A 25,880-nucleotide genomic window follows, 5' to 3' on the forward strand; every position below is an offset into this window, starting at 1 on the left:
GCCTTCGCTCCCGTCGCTGCCGAGGCCGCTCGCCGTCGCCCACGACACAACAGATGGTAGCTGTAGACCCATTGTAGATATCCTCTAGTATTCTTACATAATGCTCATTTACCCCCTAGTTCCGTAATGCCTGAATGACTGCTAGGGTTTCGACCGAGTCAAATGCTTTCTCATAATCTATGAAGGCTATATATAGGGGTTCAGTATACTCAGCGCACTTCTCTATAACCTGATTGATCGTGTGAATATGGTCCATTGTTGAATAACCTTTACGGAACCCTGCTTGATCTTTAGGTTGACTGAAATCTAAGGTTGCAGAGATTCGGTTAGCGATTACCTTGGTAAATACCTTGTGGACGACTGACAGTAAGCTGATCGGCCTGTAATTTTTCAAGTCCTTCATGTCGCCTTTCTTATGGATTAGGATGGTGTTCGCCTTCTTCCAAGATTCCGGTACCATTGCGGTCATTAGGCATTGCGTATACTGGTTTGCCAGTTTTTCAAGTACAATTTCTCCGCCATCCTTCAAGAGGTCTGCTGTTATCTGATCCTCACCAGGTGCTTTGCCCCCTTTCATTTCTTTCAAAGCCTTCCTTACTTCTTCGGTCGTTACTGGTGGGATGTCCATCTCCTCTGAACTACTTTCTCGTTCGGCATTATCCTGTATGTCCCGGCTACTGTACAGTTCCCTATAGAACTCCTCGGCCACTGTGACTATTTTATCCCTATTTGTGATGACATTACCTTGCTTATCCTTAAGTGCATACATCTGATTTTTCCCCACGCCAAGACGTCTCTTCACTGCTTTCAGGCTACCTCCGTTCTTTACAGCGTATTCGATCCTCTCCATATTATACTTCCGTATGTCAGCTGTCTTGCGCTTATTGATTAACTTCGAGAGCTCCTGTGATCCAATAATACCACCTATGATCCAATAAATTTAATCCAGTTTTTAGTAACAGGAAAATTAATCCCGGTCAAGACACTGTTTACATTTCTTTCGTAGCCGAGACTGAGCATTGGCACTGGGTTCCGTTTGCTCCACTTGCAATCCACGAAGTAATCAGTACGACAAGACCTGCCTGTTATGCAAGCAGCTCGGTACTCTTCGCCACATGATAGGAGAGTGCGATGTCAGCCCAAAACACCCACCCCTCATTAGCAACTCCTCCACTAAGAACCCCACCCTTACCCCTAGCGAGCGATGGGAGATCTTGTTGTCCAGCCCCGCCTTCGAGGATCAGCTACGTCTGGTTACCAGGAGCCAGGTGGCGAAGGCAGCATATGGAATCATGAGAAGAGGGATCCACTCTCATCCAGCGCGTTTAGCGCTGACACTCTGTGCAATTAAAGTTATTCCTCCTCCTCCTCTTCCTCAGAGCGCAGACGCGACGATTCCGTCGGCGTAAAACCTTTATGGTTGTTCGCGCTTAACCATTGCTGTCTCAAATCCGGGTCAGCAGGAAAACGATGTAGCAAAAACATACTGCAGCCGCACTGTTCTTGGGCGACACTGTGAGTGCCCCAGGGCTGCTTCCGCATGACATTTCTTTTCTTCTGGTTGTTGTTACAACCGTATGCAGCACAGTGCTGTCCGGTTCAGAAAGCATTGCTGAAACGCGTGCAGGGATGCACGGAGCATGCTACAAACAACAGTCCGGAGGCAGCGAGCAACACTGGGGCCACCAGTACTCTCCAACCGGGTCGCTAATGGTGCGGTACTGCCCGCCGGTTTGAGGTTTCTGCTGGAAAGGTTCCCCATGCTGGGAGGCTTGGTGGGCCCATTGAACTCGTAAAGTGCGGATGTCGGGCAAGGGCATTACCCAGACCGCTTCCGGTGCGGTGCCCAATCGTCCCACCTGGCCCTGGCTGGGATGCGCGCCAGCCGGTCGCCCACGTCACGCCAACACCACATGAGCAGGGGTACAGTGTCATCCGTGCTGTCACTCGTACTCTGCGTTTGGTCCGTCTGGACAGGGTCCACCAGCACGGGGCTCGCCGCAGCCGTTGCCACAATGCCCGCATGATTCGAAAAAAGCACGAGCCTGTCCACAGACTGGTGTTGGCCAAGATGTTCGTGAGGTTGGCCAGCTTCACGGCTGTGATGCCCGTTATCCAAGAGATGCAGAAGCCGACCAACCGTATCTTCCGCACGTCGTCGCGCTGTCGGTAGACAACTGGTGGCGGAGCGTACGGTGCGTAGTTGCGTACTACGAGGGGGCCCATGATCGGCAGCATGAGCAAGGGCCGCTTGCTGTGACCTGTGGTCCTCAGTTCCGCCAGCGTGGAGCGCGGAATCACCACCACATGGAGTTATCCGGGCGGCGCGAGTGTAGATCCCCAAAAGTTCCAACGGACCACCCCCAACCAACTTACCACCACCCTCACAGTCCGCCGCCCACTTCCAGCACCGGGAACAGAACACCATTTTCCAGTTCGCTCAAGCACGCCCCACAACATGGAGTCCCCCCTGCCAACACCAAACACAAGTCCGTGCCAACAGCCCGCAAGGCGCACAGTTTAGAGTCCGCAGCCAAAGTCCACCAGCAAGTCCAATCCGCCTCAGAGTCCACAATTAGTGTCACAACTTTATAATCAAAGGTCCGCAAGTCCAGTCATATCTAGTCAAGTCAACCAATCTACCAGTGACGAGCATAGTTCACGTTCTCAGAGCTTGGAAAAATCCTCACGGGGAGTGTCCCGCATGCGGCTGCTTCCGGTAGCAGCCGTAACAAAGCGGTGTCTCCAGGGTGGAACCGCACATAGTTCGGATATGTCCCGGGAAAATTGGAGGAGCTGCACCACAGGAACGACACTGAAAGCACCTCACTGACCAGCACACTTGTAGCCCAGCGTAGTCCGAAGGCTGCACCAGTCTTGAACAGGGTTGTTCAACCAAGAACGGTGTAGTTGAAAGGCTGCACCAGCCAAATGAGTCGCCGCTTTTGACAGTGCTTATAACACAAGAACAAGCATTACCCTGATCCAGAGTGGTTGCTGCCTTGACCTGAAGCTTGTTGAGCGTTTGCGCCATGGTGCATAGCCACACCCTGATGACACTTTCCACTTCACTTTTCTTTACTTGTTGGAGCTTTTGCTTCAGTGCCCCTGTAATACTCTAAAAAAAACAAGACACTCGCAATATAAAACTAACAAATTGCAAATAGCGTTGTCAAACAGAGGTAATGCAGAAAGAATGCAAAGTAAATTTTGCCTAAACGCAGAAATGCTCAATGAAGTGTGCAACACCCTAATGTTACCCGCTGAGAATTGTACAACCCAGAGCCAGGGAGGCCACGGATTCCGGCATCACCACCATCTCATCGGGGAGGACTTCCACGGGCTGGGTCTCGCCCGGAAAGCGGTCTTCGCTGTTCTTGAAGGTCCGCCGTATTAGCGCACCGTTTGGGTACTTTGCCATGACATGCTGAAACGTACAGTATGGCATCTGCATCCTCAGACGCGGGTCGCGCCTTGCCATCTCGTCGTGTGTGGTCTCACATACGACGGGGAACGACGAAAAGTAATGTATTCCCCAGAGGTGGTTTCTGGGGGTGGTGGGGGTGAAGCCCGCCATATCCCAGAGAGGTTCATCTCTGGGGTCGGTGTCCTTGAGCCCCTTCCCACGAGGAGCCTAGGAGGAGAGGGGGCGGAGGGACCAGGCTCGCTGGCCCAGTTAGCTCTGGGTTGTCTCTGAGCCATTTGGGCTGGGCGGGATTCCCCGCCAGCTCCTGTCCTTCCATGCCGATGCCGTCCTCCGGCTCCCAGGGGGAGTCCCGCATGGCCCTGGGTGGTACGGGCTTCGGCTTCCGCCTGCTCGCACCAGCTGCCGGTATTCCTGGTGGCTGCGGCGTTGAAGCGTACCATGTTTTCGATGTCTCTTGGACGTGGCATCTTGCCTAGCTATCTGGGATTTCCACGGATATCGCTAAAGAGTTGTTCCTCCTTGAAATATATAAATGTTACGAAGCACACATGCTCTGACTTAATTGCCTGTCATTTCTAGCCATTCCGAGTAATGTCTCAACATCTGCAACGTTGAGGGCAGAAAATATCCTCTTGCCTTTCTGGCTGAAGCAACTTCTTGCGTCAGAAGCAAATGTAGAAATCTCCATGTTGTTAATCCAATGGCAGATCCTCCAAGGCCTGAGAACTGGTGCACCTATAACGAGCACATTACATGTAACCGGTGGCCAGTTGTATCTTTCTGTGCCAAGCTTAATAAGGGAAGCAAGGTGAAAAATTGAGGCCAGTTGGGTTCTTCTGTTTCCAGACAGCCGTGAATCGAAGTCCTCAAATTCCGCAACAACTTTAAGTGGCCCTGAATAAGCATCTTGATCGTTCTCGGCACTATGAATGGTGCCGGGGTGCAAGCGCTGCATGATGGCGTCAAGTAGGCACCCCTGTTGCTCCACTCTCATCAGAACTGTTTGCAGAGCCCCGAACGTTTGCAGTTCAAATTCTTCAAATTAACACAGTGGCACTTTGTAGTGATTGACAACTAAATTTTTATTCTGCCAGTGGTCTGTTAGGCAGCATGAACTAAATGCGATGCATTTGAAGTGGAGGTTTGGTTAGTTATAAACATTCCTTCACTCGCAGCTGCTTTGTTATGTCACTGGTCCCTAACCCATGTAATGCAAACACATCCTGACCACATACTGAGGATGTTCTGTTAGGGACGTTGACGTCCTCAGCATGCCTTCTTTTAGTATTTAAGTGGAATCTGAAACAGACAGACAAAGAACTTTTATTGAGGTTCTGAGGAACTACGTTGGGACACCCCCGAGAGGGAAGTCCGCTGTAGTCGCAGGCCGTCCCCATATAAAGACGGGAAGGCTGTGGCCTTCCACCCTTTTGTAGGCCCTCTGGACAGCCAGCCGAACCATTTCTTTGAGCACCTCAAGTGCGCGTTGATCACGAAGGAGCGAAGGGTACAGACCTGGAGATATCGCCACCCCCGGTAACGCCACCAGGCGATCTCGAAATGAAAGGGTGCCAGCACAAGAGAGCGTGTAGTGATCAATGGAAGTACAGACAGCGCCGCAAAAACATGTGGGGGACTGTGCCTTATAACCAAGCACAGACCATCCCTAGAAGCCATCATTCAGACATTAAAAAACCTACTGTTGTTTAAATAAAGTTTTATTAGCACTCCAAAAGGTGATCTACGCCAATTTATTCGGCATTGGAATCCTCTGGAACAGTATCCTCTTGAGTTTTTTCGGTTGGCACGACAGGTGTCTTCATGCGCAAGAGCCTTCCCCTCTCAACAAAGAGGTCCCGAAGGGCCTTTCTTCCCCGCGCAATCCTCTTGGCGGGAGGCTCCTCAGATAGATTGTCGTGCACCACCTTCTGCACAGCACCTGCAAAACGGCTCACCAGATGCGCCGTAGTTGAAGCACTAGTACTGGATTTGAACATGAACATAGGTCAAAAAGTCTCAGAAGCATTTGCAAAAATTTGGCAGGGGTGGAACTGCTGCGCCAATTGCGCCATTCTGCGCCAATTTGCCCTGCTGCGCCAAGCTGCGCAGAAACGGGAATTTGCGCGATTATTGTCCATTGAGAGCATAAAACGCCAAATTTAGCCGAGTCTTGTCGTCGTCCGGGCAACACTGAGCGCTGGCTACACAATAGACGCAGCCGCATCCACGCCGCATCCATAGCCACGGCAGTTCGGTGCACTCGTGGTTTCCTCGTGGAGTTTATCGCAACGTTGTTATCGCCGCGGCTTTCCCGGAAGGCTGTCAACAGCATGAGTAAAAGTACTTTGAACAGTTATCTAGTGATATAACTTGAGGCATGGCCTCTGGAATTTGCAGCTGCTCGAAGTAAGGCGAACGACCCCTTCGCACATCCTTCGCATCAGTAGTTTTTTTTATTATTATTTTTGCGCGTGTACGCAGTTACTGTGATGATTGAAGTCCTAATTTTTTGACCTGCACGAACCGAGAACCGCGACGACGTGAGCTTACGCGCGAAGGGCTCTTCCGCGATACTGAGCGCATACGCACGCTCCTCTTAGAGTGTTGCGGCGGCCGTTATCACTATCGTCACTATCACCCTCCTTTAAAACAGTTGCGTGCAGCGCGCCTCACAGCCGCTGTACTCGTTCGCGCGTCGACGAGGCGCGACTCGACCGCGAAAGTGGGCGTCTTGATGGGATGCCGTGCCCGCTTTCGCCTTCGCCTCTATTACGGAATGAGGCGTCGTGAAATCGCCATCTTCGTTCGCTGCCTACCTTTGCCTGCCTATGATGCCTGCCTTCTCGGTCGACGCGGCGACGGCAGCTTGCTGCGAATACGGCATCATCTTGTACGGCGCCCGTCTTCCTGTTGGGGAATATCGACGCGAGACGATGCGCGCTCGGCGAGCGCCGCTCGGGTAGGGCACGTTTACGCACGGTCGGGCTGGAGGAGCGGCGGGCGCGCACTTTCATACGGCCTGCGCTCGGGTATAGTTCCCACCTTTGACCGCCGCTAGTTCGTGTCGCTGCGGACCAACCCTCGCCGGTTGACCTACAGCACGCGCGGGGTAGGTAGAGCGGCGGCGCGCGCGCACTTGCCACTGCTCTAGCCCTGCCGTGGCTACACGCGATACCTGTCCGTGTAAATTTACATGTGCGTCATTAAATTAGGCGACTCCTCCCCCTTCTGAATTTTCGGTCTAATAGGGTCAAACAGCCTAACATTATCACGCGGAAGCGGCTAATCAAAAAATTGAAAGAAACATTTTAACTCAGGGCACATGAAGAAAAATGTGCGAGGCCTTCATATCTTATCAGCGACTGTATTATATGAAAATGGTGAGACAGGCAAATAAACACGGCACTTTCCGTGACTGAAATATCATTTCTTATTTTTTATTTTTCCTTTCGGATGATGTCTTGGTTTGCACACGCACAGGGCACGACCAGTGACGCGAATGATTTCCCGTCGAGGGAGATAGGGTTATCGCTTAGCTAAACGTGATTCTGCTATTTACGCTCCGGTCGGGCTCAGCGGCCCGCCGGCAGCGAAGCGCACTGTCAAAAACACACAGCTGCTCGGCCAGAGGCGATGCGTCGACTAACAGAAAGGCGGGTTGGAAGGGCTGAGGGTTGGTTCGAATCGCCCCCACTGTAAAGAATCTGCTGTATTGGTTCCTTCTTGGGTGCGCAGGCCGTATGAAAGTGCGCGCTCGCCGCTGCTCCAGTCCGGCCGTGGTTTACGACGCCTGATTTCACGGTTGCGGTGACGGCGGCAGCGGGGCGGCGCACTGCTCGCGATTGTTTTAGCTCGAAACTACTTTACCAAGAAATTTAAAAAAGCAGCCACTCTTAGTAACATAGTGTTGATTATTATTCAAATAAAGGCCAAAAAGTCGCTACATTTAAAGGAATTGGCAAGAAGCAGGTTTCAGTCCCGAGTAAAGGGTAATCAATGTGCCAGCTCCTATTTAATTTATTGCGCTCCTTCTAAATAATTCTCGCCAATTCTATTTTTCATGCAGTTTTTGGATTGGTTGCTCTTAAAAGGGCGCTCAGCCTCATTATTTAAGGCCGTCAGTGTGCTCCAAAAGTGCTCCGAAGTAGCCCCTAAATTGCTCCAAACCTGCTCCAAAATGGGTTTTTTGCTGCTCCAAAGCTGCTCCAAAATAAGACTTTTGCTTCTCCCGTGCCTGCTCCAAAAAGCTAGACCCTGCTTCCAACCCTGTTTGTGGTGCTCACAACAAAATGTGAAGCATTTAGGGACTGTAAGCTTTGACACAGCGTTTTCTAACCAGTGATGAACACGGTGTACATAAAGTGCACCAAGTTTTAGTTTATTCACTGTCCTTATCCACAACCCGCCGCGGTGGCTCAGTGGCTAAGGCGTTGCGCTGCTGAGCACAAGGTCGCGGGTTCGATTCCCGGCCGCGGCGGCCGCTTTTCTGATGGAGGCGAAAAGCACAAACGCCCGTGTGTACGAGATTTCGGCGCACGATAAAGATCCCCAGGTGGTCAAAATTAATCCGGAGCCCTCCACTACGGCGCGCCTCATCGCCTGCGTTGCGTCGGCGCCTTAAACCCTACAATCATCATCAATCGTCCTTATCCACAGTTACATAGCCAGTTTGCTGACCCACTTGTGGGATAACATAAGGCCGAGCGTGTTTCTTTTTGCAGGTCTTGGGTGGACTGTGCTTGTAATTAAGTCTTCTGCACAGGCGTGAAAGTTTGTTCAGCGCAGTGAAAACAACGCGAACGCCAGCTCTTCCAACTACTTTCTTGATATTGTGTGACACCTTTCGTACATAAGGGATCGCAGCTGTGCTATTTCTGGCCCCATCCAGTGGTTCCCAACTGGCTCTGTTGGCAGTAGTGATCTCACGAAGAAGTGAATCTGCCACACTTTTTAAGTGTGGCAGATTCAAATTTCTAATTTCAAATTTCCATGCCATTCCGGGAAAGCACTCCGCCCCCCTTCTCACTGCACGGTATCCACAACCCAAAATTCACCCATTAACAAGCAGAGAATGGTATTAGGTTTGAGGCTGACATAACAGGCACGTTTTCGTGCTGATTCGAGATATGAGACCATTTTTTCTTTTACATGGGCAAGATATCAGTAGGAATTATTTGTATGTTCGGTAGCCCTAAGCATAGTTCTGTAGGCAACATTGTTCTCGGACTAAACTGGCACTGCGTTGGCCCTTGTCCAGACTGTTGTCCTTTATCTTGGCCTGCATCTTGTTGTGCTTGATTATCAAACCTGATCTACAAGCTGAGGTGCCAGTGTTAAGAATTTCCTCTCTTACGATATAGTACTGACAAGCACAGATACATTGTCATTCATTACCTTGCGTTTTTGCAGTTTGGGTCGAACTGCGAACTGCGAATTTAGCAAAGGTAATATAAGCAAGATAGGAAGACTTCAGTGAATAAAATGTCTCCAAAATAAAGGGAAGTACCAAACTAACCTGCGGGCAGCGAAAATTCCTCGACCCCCTCCGGCGCAACAACTTCCCGAGTGATTTCTGCAGAAGTCAGAAAGTTTTTGTAGTATTTTTTAAAGAATTACATTTCAAATGTCTGCTTATAAGCATGACAATCATTTGAGAATGGCTGCCACCCACCAGTCTTTGCCAAAGGGGCATCGCACAGTCTTTCGCTCCTACGTTGCTGCTCCCGCGGCTGGTCCTCCAGTGCAGCAATTTGTTGTTTGTGCCCCTCGCGCTGCTCATTGAGGGCTGTTTCAAGTTCAGCAATCTTTTCTTGTAGCCTTTTCTTCTCTGCATTTCACTTTTCATCACTTTAATACCTTAAAGACCCCCATGTAGGGGGTATTACATAAGGGGGTATTACGTGCACCCTCCCCAGTCCCCATCATGCTCCCTTCTTCAGCCTTGGATGGCCCCGTCGGGGCTGGGTGATCACACTAAACAAAAAATCATGTCATAAATATGTACTTTAGAAACAACACTGAAACCTACTCTCAGCACTGTAATGAACGCAGTGCCACTAAAATAGTACCTGCTTTACATTGGCGTCTATTGTTTCAGTGCAGTATACATACTATAGTACATGTAATGCCTGTTAATGTAGCTTCGACAAGCTTTTATTACAAATGATACCTTTTTTCGCCTCTTGGTAGCCCACATTTTAGGTTGGAAAAGCTAGGGCGATAAACAAAATCGGATTTATGGACTATTGATTACAGCTGACTGAATTGCATCCCACTGGTGATTGCAATCTGCCATGGCAGATTGCATCACCAGTGGGATGAGCAAGGCCTCCAAGTGTGTGCTCGATGATGCACCGTGCTCTTCCATTGGGTCGGCCAGGCCGCAGGTGGCGTAGTAGGCTTGTTCAGGGTATAGGTACACGTCGGCTCGACGTCCCAGCTTGCCGCAGGCCGAGCAAACTTCGTGCACTTGTGAATACACCACTCAGTGATGGTGCCCTGGTAGTCGATGTAGTGAGGTACCGGAAAAAGACTCAAGCAACGAGCTGCTCTGGCCCATGCGACGACCATCCAGAGCGGTGCGGTTGCAGGGCTGCACTACTCCAGCGTCGATGTCCGCAGTGGACTGGTTAGGCGAGATCCTGTGGATAACTCCCTTGGCAGTGTTTTCTGGGCAAGCGAGACACCGCGTGTTCCAGTGTGATGGAGGTGATGCGAGCATACTGTTCCGCTCTGTCAGGGTTCGGAGAGCTCAGAACAAGGAGATTCTGTACCAGGTTTATGCTCTAAGATGGTCTCCCCGTGTTTCCAGAAGCGCAAGACCAGCAGCCTTGCGTAGGGTGCTGAAGAGGGTAGTCCCCGTATAATTGGCGACACTCAGGCCATCTCGAGGGCTAAGGACAAATTTTATGTCGTCCTTAGGAACAGGGGCCGGTTACGTTTTCAGGACATTTTGGGGGGGTAGCGGAGTCCCAGTATTTGGGGTGGTGGGGGAAGGCACGACGGATAGTGATGAGGGCGCCACACCTTGGTGTGGTGGAGTGGTAGCGGCGAGGGTGGCGTGATAACTGTTGGCATGTTTGTGGGAAGAGGTGGGTTTGCCTTCAACTACGGGCACCAACTTCACGGTGTATGACACATTGGGTGTAGATGCCAGCTATGCGTTGCTCCGGGGAAGAGGCGATGGCAGCCATGGCCTCTACTTGAGGGGCTCAGGGAGCGATGAGGGGAGCTGTTGTTCTTCTTCTCTTTCTTACAGGCTTGCTGATAACTTGCTTAGAGGCACGATCTATTCGGAAACAAGTTACCACTCTACTGCAGTATCATATCGTTAGGGTGGCGAGGCCACGCGTGCAGGAGCCTAAAACAGAAGATGCGTCTACTTTGGGTTCCGTTTTCAGACTGAGTTTATTGGGAGAATCTCGAGAGAAGGAAAAAGAAGTATACATAGAAAAGAATGGGGAGGGTTGCTGCAGGCATCCACCGCAACGCGAGTGTCCTTTTCGGAGCGGGGAGAGTCTTGTTCATTTCCTAGCGTTCACTTGCTACGCGCACAACACACACACACACTCACTCTCCTCACAGGTCACAGCACAGACATAACACTCGTGCGCCGGCGTCCTCGGAGCAACAGACGCTCTTCGACTGGGCTTCCCTGAACTCCGGAGGCTGTTTCGAAGGCGCCCACGGCGGTTGCACAAGGTGTCGGGTGACGGGACCCAGGCGCTTTATGTGATTCACTGGAGGCAGGCAAGCTATGTGAACTTAGTCTGCTGCGGTGGCGCCGACGCTTCTTCTGTCTCTACTCTCTTGCGTTGGCTGCAGCTCCTTACAATAAAATACAACAGGAGCAAAATTCAGCATCGGCACTGCCTCGCCGAGGGTTATCGAGGTGGCTCCGGAGGCATCACCAAAGTAGACGATATCTCGCAGTTAAATGGTCACAGGGTCCAGAGGTTCGTCCCAAAATGTGTAAAAAGTAAGGTAAAACTGACGTTGGCACATAAAACAAGCCCTAGGTCACAAAAAAAACAAACTACGGAGCCATAACGAGTGGGAACTAATCCGTTTGGGGTTTTAGTCAGATGTGCGAACAGCCGCCGCGGCAAGTCTGCACACGTGCAAGAGGGTTCTGGCCACGCCACAACTTCAAAATCGCACTAGTGCTGTGGCATGTACTGACTTGCACGGTTCTGTTCTGGATGGTAGTTTCACAACAGACCTCTAAAGCTCTGCAAGAAAGCTCTAAGGCAATGCGCGTTCTGTGCTGTTGAAGCCTTCATGCCACGTCAGTCAATTCGTAGCAGCCTTCATGGGCAAATAGTAGTTGAGAAGAAGCTCTCTAAGCACCTTTCGGTGATTGCTGGATCCAAATAGAATGCTTCATTCATTTCGGGCATTGCACACCTGAGAAACAGAAACACATGTCATGTAACCATGGCCTTGTGGTTATATTAGTGCAGGGCAACAGGTGGCTTCTTAAGAAAAAAAATTAACTTGAAGGGTGAGCTTTAAGCCGAAAATGTGATTGAGGGCACAGTTCTTGCAGAAAAGGTTAGCCTGTTTGTGTTCTTTTATGTCACATGTGGTGTGGCAGCCTTGAATCCAAAGAGTAGTGGCTGTCGAAGCATCATTCAAGGAAGTATTTTGCAAAAAAGGCCATCCAGTGGAGAGTAGCTGGTACCTTCACTTGTTCTGGGACTTCCCTTATCTGATCAAACTTGCTAAACAAGCCTTGAAAGACAAGTTTTTGTACTTTAGGGGCTTTATCAGCGTTGCTTTCAAGCTTGAGAACAATGCTTTAACCGTGAAGGCTACGCGAAACATAACTAGCATTTATGTAACACAGTAATTTTTTTTTTAATATGAGGGGGTCTTATGCCTTTCAAGTGTTTGGAGATGGACCTTTAGTGGCTATTTTTCTGAATCGCTCCCAACAGCACAATGTATGGCATTGAGGCTACAGAAAAGCTTCTCAAGAGGATGTAATCCCGTATTGGAATTACGACAGCAGCATGAACTTGCCTGCTATTGAGTTAGTGCTCCGCATTGATTGATGCAGACTTTGTATGCATCACTCGAACTCTTTCGCTTCATAGCACGACTTGAGAGTGTATTCACACGTTGCTTCAGTGCATAGACAGTCGCACGGTGAGAGCGTGATATACCGTATTTACCCAATTCCAGCGTTCACCCGATTTACGTGAGCGAAAAAAAAAGACTTTCGGTTTGCACCCGAATCTAACGCGCATGCGATTTTAAGGCCAATTTTTGCTGGAAAAAAGGTGCGCGTTAGAATTGTGTAAATACGGTTCTACATATGATCGCTGCGAGGTCCCTTGAAGATCGAATGTCCTAACCATGCAGAAAGCCTAACTGCTTGTGTTGCAAATTTCTGTATTACCACAAGGCTTCACTTTTTTGTGGGTCCAACTTTGTTATCAAAGCATAAGACAGCTCATTACTTGAAGCTGAGTAGATTGAACTAGCTGTATGTAAACTTGCAATGTGATGAAACAATTGGCTGTCTCTTCCACCCTGTCTTATATATATAGTATACCCTCATGTTTTTCTGTTTGGTTGTTTGCATTGCTGAGTGTAGCACAACTGAAGCTTCAAGTGGCGCGTAAATTTCAGATTGGTTTATCAATTTGGGTTAGCTGTGTTCTTGTTCCTGTGTTTTCTTCATTGTACTATTGGTAGCCTTTTTTTTATCATGAACTACCCTGACAAGTGCTGCACTTAAGGCTTTGATCTGCGTGTACTTGAAATCAAAGATGATGTAATAGCATTGGTTGATTTGTGACTTCATAATGTCTTCTGTACATTTAATAAACCTTATGACAAGATGCTAATATTATGCATATATAGGTATTTTCCTTGGTAGGTATGTTGCTTTTGCATTAACTTCAGCGCTAGTATTTCTTCAGTATGTGCTTGCGATATGTTTTATCGCCTTTTCCTGTTTGTATAAGTGTATTTATTTGGTGTGCTTATTAATTTGCCTTGGCATTTGTCTCTGCATTGCTTGTTCTTGGCCAATGTATGTATTCTGGTGCGGTTACTAGTTGTGTAATGTGTGTCCTTGTGTACTTAGTTCACTGTGAGGGTTTGTGTGTATGTATTAAACGTTTTCAATGCTGCTTACATTATGTACCTTGTAACATGTATACGTATACAGTATATATTTCTTGTTCATAAAATTTGATTTTGAATGCTGGGTTTGTTTATGAATGTTGCCCTATATGCTTGGGGCACAGTTTACAATAGTCCAATTATTTTTGCCTTTTTGAAAATAAATTTTTTTGCTAAATCTAGAGTACGATTTGACTGCATTTTTTAAAATTCACTTGTACTAGTGCAACAAAATACACGCTGCAGTGTTGATGAAGGCAGTTTGTTGGCCGCTGGTAAAGATACGAAAAATATTTGCATAGTTCTAAAAAAAATGGTGGATGTGCGCGGCGACGGGAATCCATGTGAAGCAAAGCTTTCGTCGTGGCATAGCTCGCATGAAATAGGCCTACGTATGGCGAGTGCAGTGAAAGATACAAGACGTAAACGAACTTGCAATGTCTCAATCGTTTTATCGCTTGCTAGCCGGCCTTGCGGGAGGGGTACGCGCACGCCAGCCTTTTCCGGTGGCTTGATAAAGCTTTCCACCTTCCTCTCCGCTATTCTCTTGCCTGGGACAGCGGAGGGGATGCGCAGTTGGCCGCCTTATCGGTGCAAGATAAAACCTAGCGGCTCAATTGGAAAGGTTGAATGCACAAATTGTAAACAGCTGCCCGACAGCTATGGTGGCCGAGATAGCGAAAGGTATGCTTCCACACGGTGCGCATCGGTGAAAGCCGGCTTTTCTATCCAAAGTGGACTTAGCCAGGCTGGTTGGCTTTGCTCTGGGTTGGCTTTTCTGCATAGCGGTGAAGTTGTGCAAGAACACCACCCAGAAGCAATGTATGTATGTATGTATTTATTGCACAAAAACAAGAAAGGAAGGTCCACCAACAGGCGTAAATTGTCTCGCCTAGGGGCGGACACCGGAACGCCTGCTGGTATGGGGGAGGTGGGATAGGGAGGAAAGAGTACATAGGAATAGGGGGATAGGGTAGAGGGCTAACATAAATATATAAAACATGGGCAAGAATAACCTATATACAACGTTAGGTGAAAGAGAAAAAAAAACACAAAAAAACGAAACACTAGACAAATAAAAACACAAAAAAAAACGAAACACTAGACAAATAAATAAATATCAAAATACAGGGCACGAAGGAGTAGGACACCTGCACACTTACACACACCCACTCACACACCCACACACACACACACACAGGAATTCTACCCTAACAGCTACACTCCACTGCGACCCGGGCAGTTACGTAGAGTTGTAGCTTAGTGCATTGTGGAGCCCCGAGGCCCCCAGGTATGCTCCCAGGGCCTCGAGCACTTTGTCCCGCTCCCTGGCATTTCCTGGGGGCCAAAGCAGTTCCTCGAGCGGCCGCACCCCTCGGAGCACGGCCAGAAGCTCCGCCCGCCCTGCCGCAAACTTGGGGCACTCGTACAGTACATGCGGCAGGGACTGCACGGGCGCTCGGCAGTGAGTGCAGGCGGGACTGGCCACCCGCCCCAGTCGGTGCTTCCACTCCGACGTCCACGCGGCCCCCACGCGGAGGCGCAGTACGGCCGAGCGCAGTCGACGAGGCAGGCGTGATGCCCGCACAGGCGGCAGGCCCCCTCCGACACGCAGCCGCGGGTCTGGATGCCCGGTGCGGAGGTGTCGCTGGATGAGCAGGCGGGCGTCGTCCGCTGCCGCCTGGGCCAACATGTCCGAGGGAGGCAGCGCGTGAGCCCCGGCGGCCAGCTCGTCTGCCCGCTCGTTTCCGTCCAGGCCGATGTGGGCGGGGACCCACTGAAGGCACAGCCGAGTGCTCCGGTCCGCCAGCTGCGCCGCTTTCTCCCGGATGTCCCGCACCAACAGGGAGTGCGAGTCGCCGTCCCGTAGACGCGCCAGGGCCACCCGGGAGTCGCACAGCAGGGCACAGCGCTCGGGCAAGGGCTCCACCTCCAGCAGCAGGTCCAGGCCCAGTCCGACACCCACCAGCTCGGCAGTGGCCGAAGATGAGGCATAGGGCAGCCGCGCCTGCCGGGTGGCCTCTCCCAGCACGGCTGCCGCTGCGGCCGACCCCTGCTGCTGCCGCACCGAGCCGTCCGTGTAGACAAGGGTGTGGCTTTCGAGGTCGCCCCAGATGACGCCCCGTGTCAGCTGCAGTTGTCCGCATGGGGGCGTCCGCCGCTTGCTGCGCAGACCTGGGATGTCCAGCCTCACTTCAGCTGTCAGAGCAGGAGCCGGGCCACCAGGTTGCGCATCCACGGGGGCCACCACCTCTTCGTAGAGCGCGAGCATGCGCCCCATGCGCGAGCGGTGGTGGCCCCTCAGTCGCTGCAGCAGCGGGCCGCCCCCCTCGGCGCACCGCAGCCGGTCAATTTGGCCAAGCGCCCGCCGGTCAGCCGTCATCTCGAGGGTCCACGCCCCCGCCTCGGCCAGCGTCTTCTCGCACGACGAGCTCTGGGGCAGGCCGAGGCAAGCGCGGACCCCCTTGCGGTGATCCCTTTCCAGCTGCCGCCAGGTCGGTTTCCGCAGGCTCACCAGCGGCAGCGCATACATGAGGAGACCCACAGCGGAGGCGTTGTACAGCCGGAGAGCCGTCCGCTGTGAGCAACCCCTGTCCCGGGCCACCATCTTGTGCACCGCCGTGGTGGCCAGCTGCGCCCTGGCTCGGAGCTCCTTGGCTGCCTGCCGGAAGTTCAGCCGGTGGTCCAGGGTGAGTCCCAGGTACCGCACCCTGGTCTTCCACTGGAGCTCCTCACCATCGATGGTCAGGCGCCGGGTCCGTGCACGGGCGGCGGCGTCTGGATGCACCAGCATGGCGTCTGTCTTTGACGCCGACAGCTGTAGGCCGACGCCCGCCAGCTTGGCCCGGACTGCATCCATGGCCGCCTGCAGCTGCCGCACAATGGCTCGGCCCTGACCCTTGGGCCCCAGCACCCACAGGGCGATGTCGTCGGCGTACACCGAAATGTACACTCGGTGGCCCCCTCCTCTGGGCAGGCAGCCTGGCAGGGCGGCCATCACCAGGTTGAAGAGGAAGGGGCTGATGACGGAGCCCTGTGGGGTGCCCACGTCCACCGGCTGGGGGGCCGACAGGGCGTCTCCCACCTGCACCTGCGCCGTGCGGCCCGTCAGGAACGCCTCGACAAAGCCCCGCAGCTTGCCCCCAATGCCAGCCTCCTCCATGGCCAGGGAGATGGCACGACGCTGCAGGTTGTCGAAGGCGCCCTTCACGTCCAGCAGCACCAAGGCCGCCACCTGCTTGGAGGCCATGGCGTGTTCAAGGGCCGCCACGACGTCGGCGATGGAGTCGGTGGCTGCCCGGTGCCTCCGGAAGCCCGTTAGCTGCTCGGGGATGGCCTCTTCCTCCGCTGCGATGGCCTCCATCCTCCGCAGTGCCACCCGTTCGAGCAGCTTGCAGCCACAGGATGTGAGGGCCACAGGCCGGTACGCCGTGACTGCCACAAGGCCCTTGCCTGGCTTTGGGATGGGCCGCAAGATGGCTAGCAGCCACTCTGGTGGCAGCCGGCCCGCGTCCCAAATGACGTTGTAGGCAACCAGGAGCCGGCCGAACCCCACCTTATCCAGATTGCGCATCATCTGGTAGGTGAGGCCGTCCGCCCCTGGCGCCGACTTACGCTTGCAGCTGCGGAGGGCACTGCGGAGCTCAGTCTCCGTGATAGGGGCGTTGTTGAGGGGGTGAAGTACCTCCCCCGTCTCAGCAACAGCAGCAGCGGGCCCTGGTTCCGCCTGGTGTGGCGGCAGGAAGTGTGCAGCGAAGAGGTTGGCCAACTCCGCAAAGCTGGCCTGCTTGCGGATGGCCATGGCAGCCAGGGGGTTGCGGTTTCTCTGGGGCTTCAGGACGGCGTTGAAGATGCCCCAGAGGCGGCGGCAGCGTGGGTCGGCCTCCGAGCTGACGCATAGCTCGGCCCAGCGCTGCCGGCTCAGGCGGTTGGCGTGACGGCGGCAAGCCGCATCCACTCGCCGGTATGCTGTCCAGTCCGCCCGCTCCCCCGAGCGCTGGGCCTTCCTCTCCGCACGGTTGCGCACCGCCCGCAGCTGCAGCAGCTTCAGGTCCGGCGTGGTGGCCCCCTCGGCTACTGTGCAGCTCTGCGTGGCTTGTCTGGCGCAGCAAACCAGGCCCCGGAACAGCTCGGCTCCTTCCCCCAGGTCCTGCTCGGCAAGGCGGCGCCGGAACAGGTCCCAGTGGGTGACGTGGTGCAGTGCGGCTCGCTTGGCTGTCCTGTCGGGTGGTGCGATGTGCAGCGGGTAATGGTCGGATCCCCACGTGCTGGGCTCCCTCCTCCAGGTGGCCTCAACCCCGGCTGACACTAGGGTGAGATCAATGGCGGTGGCTGCGCAATTGCCCCGCCAGAAGGTGCTCTCACCAGTGTTCAGCACGGACAGGTTGAGGCGCAGCATGGCGTCCCACAGATGCTCTCCGCGAGCGTCTATCCGGCCATCTCCCCAGGCAGTGTGGTGTGCGTTGAAGTCACCACAGAGGAGATGGCGGACTGCACACAGGGACACCAGCCGATCCAGGAGGCACGCGTCCCAAGGCCGTCCAGGGCGCACGTACACACTGCACACTGTAAAGTCTGCACCACCCGCACTGAGCCGCAACGTCACTGCCGCGCACTCTTGCACCACTGTCGTCACCGCACTGGTATCCAGCTCTGCGTGCTGCACATCGTTCCTCACAAACAGTGAGGCACGCGAGGTTCCTGGGGGGTGGGACGGGTCGCCACACACCACCTCCGAGCACTGGGCACTGTCACACGCCGTAGGGCTGTGATAGCCGGTGTAGCCCGGCAGGCGAGTCCCCCCCGAGCCGTCCCTTCCCACTCGCACATAGCTCTCCTGTAGAGCCACGACATGGGGCTCGTGCTGCAGCAGAAACGTACTCAGCTCCGCACGACGCGGTCGCAGCGAGTTGACGTTCCACTGCAGCACTGTAGGCACCAGGGGATGTGTGCGGCGGCTCCTAGCCATGGCGGGGCTCGGGGTGTGGCTGTTCTTGTGAGGCCGGCTGCTTGCACAAGCTCTTCCGTCCTCGCTTCGACCGCACAGGGGCCGCCTGGCTGCTGGGCTGTCGCTGGGCTGTGTGCTGCTGCCGCTCCGTCCCGGATGCAACACTGCTGCTGCCTGGCTGCTGGCGCATCGTAACGGGTGCGACAGGGGGCGGCTGGGGCTGCGTGGCCGCTCGCAGGGCTGCACGGACGCCCATGCGAGAGGCAGGCGCCGGGGCTCGTACCAGTTCCGCACACACACGACGCTCCTCCTGCCAGCGCGGGCAGGAGTGGTCCAGCACGGCGTGGGGGCCCCCGCAGTTGGTGCAATAAGGCTTCGCGGCCTTGCACGCTGCCTTCAGGTGGGAACCCCCGCATCGCCAGCACCTCCTCTCGCGGTTGCAGCTCGCTGTGGCGTGGTCCAGCCTGCCACACCTGCCGCACTGCAGTGGTCGCGGTCGGCACACTCTCACCGGCCGTCGGAGCTTGTGCAGCGCTACCTCCGCAGGGGGGATCGACGCCGAAAAGCGCAGGTATATTGCAGTCCCCCTGCGAACAGCTGACTGCACCGGCACGGGCGTTTCGAGGCTGGAGGCGACTGCCTCGGCCGTGATCGCTATGTCGTCGACCACGATAACACCCGTGCTGCTCGACGACGGCTGTCGCGGGCTCACGTCGATGCCACAGATGGTGGTGATGGCCAGTAGCACCTCCATGGCCTCCTCGGTACCCGCGTCCGCCGCCACGACGTTACGCTGCGCGTTCACACGCACGTCCACCACGCCAGGCCGCGCCGTGAGCTGCCCAGCGATTGCGTCGCGCGCCAGCTTCGCGAACGTTGCCCTCGGATCCTTCGGGCGAAAAAGGACTGTCCCGAGGGTTGTGGGGCGTGGGGGAAGCTTTTTCCCCTCGTTGCGAAGCCTACGTGCCGCTCTCTTACGTTTAGAAAGCGACACGACCTCCTGCCAGCCGTCCTGTGCGGTGTGGTTGCGGCTGCCGCCGCTGGCCGTCAGGGCAGGAGGCCGCGCTGCGCTCGCGTCGTCGCGTGGGCAGCTCTTAGCGCTCACAGCGCTGCCTATCACTTCCTCACTCGCTCCGACGGGAATTTTTTCTCCTCCGACGGCAGCGGAAGGGTCTCGAAGGGCGCTGGCCACCTTGCCGTTTCTCCCTTGTGATGGTGTCCGTCCCTTCCCCCGCGGCCGCCGGCGTGGCTTTTCCCGCAGCGCGTCCGCGTAGCTGCCGGCAGCTCGCTGGTTTCTCGGAACGTCCTCAGGCCGCGCGGCGACTGTCGCCGCCGGGGCCGGGCTGCGCTCCTCCGCCGCTGCAGCTGCGAGGAGGGACCGAATGGCCGCCGCTACAGCGACATCCTCCCCCGCTCCGTCCAACATGGCGCCGCTGGTCGCCTCGCCGTCTCGCCGCCAGCATCGCTCATGCTCGATGTGGACGGCGTCCAGTTCGTCGATGACGAATGCGGCAAGCGCGATGACCAGTTGGCCGCGCTCGCCCTGCGCCGTCCGACGCCCGTCCAGGTTCCGCAAGTTCTCGAGCTGCTGGCGAAGCATTTGCAGCGTCGCCCTCACTGCGGCGTCGGCGTGCTGCCGCTCGTCGTACCCCGGCGCGCGTTCCACGGTCGTTGGGGGGCTCGGTGAGGTCCCAATATCCCCCGAGGGGAACTCCGTGACGGCCGGTTCAGTTGTGGGGCTCTGGCTCACCTCGGAGTCGTCTGGGAAGCCCTCGATCTCGGCCAGCGTGGGCTCCGCGCCGGCCCGCTGTAGCTCGTCGTCAGGCTCCACGCTCGCCGGTGCGCCGGCGCGTCCGTCGCCGCTCTCCGTGGTGCCCACACGCTCGGGAGAGCTCGAGCGCGAGTCGCCCGGGTTCATGGCTTGCGATACCGCAGCCCCGGGGGGGTAAGAAGCACTATTTCGCCGAATTATAGGAAACTTTTCGGGAGCAGATGAGAGATGCGGCCGCCATGCTTGGCCCCCTGGTGGCAGATCCCGAGGCAATTGACCTTGCTTCAAAAAGTGTTGTGATGAAGCAGTGAAACAAAAGCTCAAAGCAAGTTATTCAGCCTGAATTCGGTGGCTGTACCTTCTATAGCCCTTCGATTTTTTAAAGACGATAGTGTTTCTTGGGCTACTAAAGCGCAGAAATTTTGGTCTGCCTGTCTGTCTGTGACTCAATTCAGCCACCCGGCCAGAGTGAAACAGAAGCTGCCCAGTAGTTTTATATACCCACAGCCAAATCTAAACGTCTAAGTCCGGTGTCAGTTGATGTTCATACTTGTCTACAATGTTGAAGAAGAACGAGATTACGCAAATATAAGGCAGAAAATCAATACATAAGTGATATTTGCGGTGTTCCTTAATTTAAAATTTATGGTTGCTTGGTTTTTGTGATGGCAAATGAAGTACTACATCGACGGCAGAAAACTGTCGAGACTCGCCTGCTGTTGCCCGCGCTATTATAGGCCTCGTGCGCTGGTATGGTGGCGCCACTGAATTTGAACCAGCGGCGCCCCTTGTCGATCCACGCCGCATCTTTTGCTCGTACCGTGCTTCGCCGGTTCGCGTATCCCGTGCGCAGGGCCAGCGTGACTACACGATGCGAGCCGTGCGTGAACTGTTCTGTGGCTTCGAATAAATAGGAAGCCCTGAGAAATACTAAAAAATAAACGCTACTTCACCTGCGGAAAAAAAAAAAAAAAGAAACCGCACGCCAGCAACCATGTCTTCAGCATCAACGCAGAAATTCAGGCCGAAACAGGACCCTCTATATAGCCCTGGAACATGGTGTGATTCAAATGAATAGTTTAAAATGCAAGTGCGGCTGGAAGTAAGCAAAAAAATATGGAATGTAAACTTTAATCCGTCAGCATTTTTTTGGTAATACCCCAGAGCCCAATCTTTGTAGCGTGGCATTTGCACAATAACGCACAATGGGAGATCGAAGTTAACGCGTCGTAATAGTGTAACTGTAGACCATTTGTCGAGTGAAGTTAAAAATACATACAGGAAAAAAGAATAAAAATGAACTTGCTATATCGAGAAGTCTGCCTATCCACACAACAATCACACGATTAATAAAACATAATTATAAAGAACCCGGAAATACAACCCGAACAACACAAAAAATTGTTAATACGCACCAAATCCCAAACGCCTTGCATTCGCACAAAAGGGCCTAATTATTAAAACATTTGTCGTATAATAACGTAAATGTATGTTATTTTTGTAAGAAAAACTAAAAATACCAATAGAGCTAGAAATGAACTAATGGAACAAAAAGAAAACCCATCCGCCGCACTCGCCTGTTTATTGATTCCAAAATAACACAAACCAGAAAAGCAAACAAAATTACGAAAAAATCAGACAAGCACCAATCTGGCCGCAATTAAGCCTCAAGTTGAACAGAAGCGGCACAGGAATCCATACACACGCACAATTCTCCAAATTTCTCGAATTTTGTTGATATTTCACGTACATAATCCCTTGCTTCGTTTCTGTGATCGTTGGCAAACCCAAAGCGTTTTTTTTTTTTTCGAGGAAGCTGCTGTAAGGCTGTCTGCCGCGGCTGGGGCTAACACACAGCGACGGCGATTTTACATCAGTAGCCACGACAGCCGAGCAGAAATTGTCCACGAAGTTGCCGTGTGCGTGGTAAGCCATCTGTGCGTCCAACGTAGGACACACAGTAGCAAATAAAACGCTTATTTAAATGTTAGCACGACGAGCCCTATTGAAACTGTCGAACATCGAAATTAGTGTACACGTCACCCGAAAAAGGTGCGCGCACAAATTCGTGATGTGAAATTCGGTTTTGCTGGCGTTCGTGCGTGCGAGGGCAGCCACAAAACTGTAGAGCCAATATATGCTCCGACAGACGCTGTTGACGAAGAAATGCTGGAACCAAGCGTTGAGGTGATCAGATGGCTTCTCGGAGCGCAGCCTGCGCTCTCCTTAATAACATTCGCATAAAAACCAACATAATTTATTCTTCGGCGATGTTCCAGGCTTGTTTTTGTAACTGTTGAGCCATCGGGAAACATAAAAGTAGGCAGAATTGCTTATTTTTCGCCCGTAAAGGCGCCGTTCTGTGATACCTCCACCGCTGGGGGCGGCTGACCGCGCCGGCCCCGTACGAGCAAAATATGCCGCCGCGGCTGCCAGGAGCCGCTGCCTATGCCCGGTATGCCGCTTAAGTAGCAGCGCACTAGCCCTATAAGCTCCTGGCGGCATTGAAGAAATAAAACGGCTGCAGCAACGAAAGGTTCCACTAGATAGGTTCCACGTTCTCGTGAAGTAGAGCAGTAGGGTGCCTCGATTCATGCGCGTCCCCGCCGTACGATAGCCACGGCCGGACTCGACTCTCCTAATCCGGCCGTGCCCTGGCATCGAGGCACCTGACTTGGAGCAGTTGAACGCGGTAAATTTAAATTGGCTTGATCAAACCTCTAGCGTGTTATCTTGGGAGGAACGAGACGGGACAGGAATAGCATGAGAGGTGAGCGGTAAAAAGAAGGAAAGTATTTATAAATACTTTTCTTTTAATATATTTGACAGGGGCACCAGTCGACTATCGTCTTTTGCTGACATTTGCAACGAAAAGAGCAGATACACGGCCTTTTTTTTAGGGGGGGGGGGGGGGGCTTTGCATCGGGCTTCTCTCCCATATGCACCGGGCCCTTCCGAGGAAAAACGGTAGCAGTTGAAAAGACACCCCGTTGAATTCAAATTTCAAAGCGGCGCGCAGGTGACACAACAAGCGAACGCGCTAGCGGGCACGGGGACGATGCCAAAGCGGCTGCTTTGAATTCGCGGTGTAGTCGACTCGTTTTTTTGAGGGGTTGATGGCATGCGAGACGCATCGCGGCGCATGCCGGCGGCGCGGTCGGCGCGGAGAGAGCCGGCGGCAGCTCGAATTTTCGGTGCGCTCTGCAACCGGATGTAATAGTTATGTCCGATATCGCGGCACTGGAGCATAGTAATAAGGGGTTTATTTCACCATAGAAATCATACAAAAGAGGACGGTGCCATAGTGGTTCATCGTTATATCCGATATATTGTTATAAACGGTATCATTATAAGTGGACTCGACTGCCTTCCTTAGGTTTTTAGAGTCCATTTTCTGCTAATGCGGCTCCCGCTTTGGAAGCGTGTAACCTGGCGTTTTTCGCCCGTTGTTTATGAACAGAATTCACGCGCCGACCCAAACACGCCGAGACTCGGAAACCCGTGCTCGAATATTTGAAGGAACCTCCTTCATGTGCGAAGCGAGCCTGACCCCCCGCCCGACGTAACGACGCCAACACGAAAGAAACAAAAGTCACCGGTTTATTCCGGAACAGTAAAAACAGGAAACGGCGTGCGTAGAAATATCAGCACGAAATAGAACGATCATGCGAGCAATAACGCGCTGCACCGATTGTAGTGCCATGGACAGTTGACGATGTCCGAGTTCATTGTCCCACGCTGCACCGCGCGCGCTTACCACATGCGCTGGTTAGTCCAAGCCGGCCGGGGGTCGTGGTTGCAGTCGTCTGTCCCAATTGCTACTCCCACTGTAGCCATCTACTGCCGCCGTGCGGCTCCGTCTAACTCAGAGACTTATACAACCCCCCCCCCCCCCCAGAAAAAAAAGGATATCGACACCTCCCCAAAAAGATTCCACAACCACGAGGGTTTTACACCCCCCGTGCGGGGTTTCGACACGCCCCCCAAAATTGAACTCCTGGATAAACCCATGGTAATCAGTAATGATGAGAGTAAAGAGTATTGATAACTTCTAAGAAATGAACCATTTTAATCACAAAAAGCTGCTCATTGATTTTTTGCACACCCTTGCTTTCGTACATAATCATCTGCATACGCAACATGTCGGTCTCCATGCATCCGAGGCCTGTCCGATCGTTTAACGTATATTAACTCGGAGAAAGTTATCTCGGCATCACAGCTTCCATTAACTGGGCACAACAATGTCAGTGCAGAATTTTCCAGCCCGGGATATAGTTAGAGCGGTATTGACATGCCAACAGTCAATGAGTTGACTGAGTTCTAAAGCAGCGTTTGTGGGTCTTGCTTCCAGCAAGTACTGGTTGAAAACGGCGAAACGTCAGCTCACGATTGTGCAGATCGCTACTTTGAAAAGGTCCATTCGGGGAGAAATCGAGTTTAATCCGATCTTCCTGAAACGTGTTCGGGGTGAAAAAAAAAAACTCCCACCTCCCCTCGCGGGAACCCCTGTGTAGATGCGACGCATAGGTGGAGCGGCGAAGGGACCGCGTTTTATAGCGCGCATAACGTTGAGGGGACTGCGTAAGCCGGTCCCAGTCGATGACGACGTTGGCGTGCTTGTAAAGCGGCATGGACTCTAGGTGTTTGAGCCAAGCGTGGATGTTGCTTCGCCGGAGAACGGCACACCGGTTATATGCGCAGCGCGCCCGAAGGAGAGGAAACCGCGGAAGAGAGAGTACTGCACATGCGCCGGCCCCAGCGCGTCTGCCGCGGCTATGACGCAACACAATCCAACACAATCCACTTTAATCCAATCCAATCCAATGCCCCTCGCGAGAGAGTGTTCGCTATCGGAGAGGAGAGGGGGTGAGCGGCGGAGAGCGCAGCTGGCGCGGCGAGGAGAATGGGGGAGGGGTGGACAACGCCGACGACGACAACGACGCCGGAGGGACAAGGCGAGTGAATCAGATGCTCTGCATCTAAAATCTAGTGACCTAAGTGCCCCCCCCCCCCCCCAGGCCTGAGAGCAGCGACACTTTAGCCAACGTCGCCGATCACGGGCATACCGCCAGAGGCAAGACACAACGCATGTACCGCGAATATGGAATGAGAGGCGGAAGTTGTAGAACGTGCACCTCGGCGCATTTCAGCCGTCCGGCGTGCCGGCTACAACTTTCAAGGGCGTCAGCTGCGACAAGTTGCAAGCAATCGTGCGTGCTGTGTTGTTGTTAATCGGTACACAGTGCACATCTACTGAATGGCGTTATTACCAGCATCCTTCTCCAGGACAGGATGACTACTTTTTTAAAGACGATAGTCTTTCTTGGGCTAGTCCTTCAGAAATTTTGGTCTGTCTGTATGTCTGTCCGTCTGTCTGTCTGTCTGTGACTCGATTCAGCCACCCGGCCAAAGCAAAATAATGCCTGCGCAATAGTCTTATATAGTCAGAGCTAAATCTACCCGTCTATGTCCGGTGTAAAGTTTATACTTGTCAACATTTTTGAGGAAGAACAAGACATTACGCAAATATGAGACAACAAATGAATACAGAAGTGATATTCGCAGTGTTCCTTTATAAAAGTTCAAACATGCTTGACTTT

At 53.2% G+C, this 25,880-nt stretch overlaps 2 protein-coding genes across 4 annotated transcripts in view; both read left to right on the forward strand.

Moving 5' to 3' along the window:
- Positions 1-11,462, forward strand: part of LOC144149214 (uncharacterized) — a 268,987-nt gene extending 257,525 nt beyond the window's left edge. For all 3 annotated transcript variants that reach the window (XM_077680752.1, XM_077680754.1, XM_077680755.1), the window contains one exon: positions 11,012-11,462. The gene's annotated coding sequence lies outside the window, so the exon portion shown is untranslated. The remainder of the gene's footprint in view (positions 1-11,011) is intronic.
- Positions 1-25,880, forward strand: part of LOC144149209 (uncharacterized) — a 273,731-nt gene that overhangs the window by 188,082 nt on the left and 59,769 nt on the right. The gene's annotated exons all lie outside the window — the stretch shown is intronic.

This window comes from Haemaphysalis longicornis, unplaced genomic scaffold (genome assembly GCF_048455015.1).
Source record: "Haemaphysalis longicornis isolate Haplotype H1 unplaced genomic scaffold, Haemaphysalis longicornis Haplotype H1 scaffold_8, whole genome shotgun sequence".
NCBI lineage: Eukaryota > Metazoa > Arthropoda > Arachnida > Ixodida > Ixodidae > Haemaphysalis > Haemaphysalis longicornis.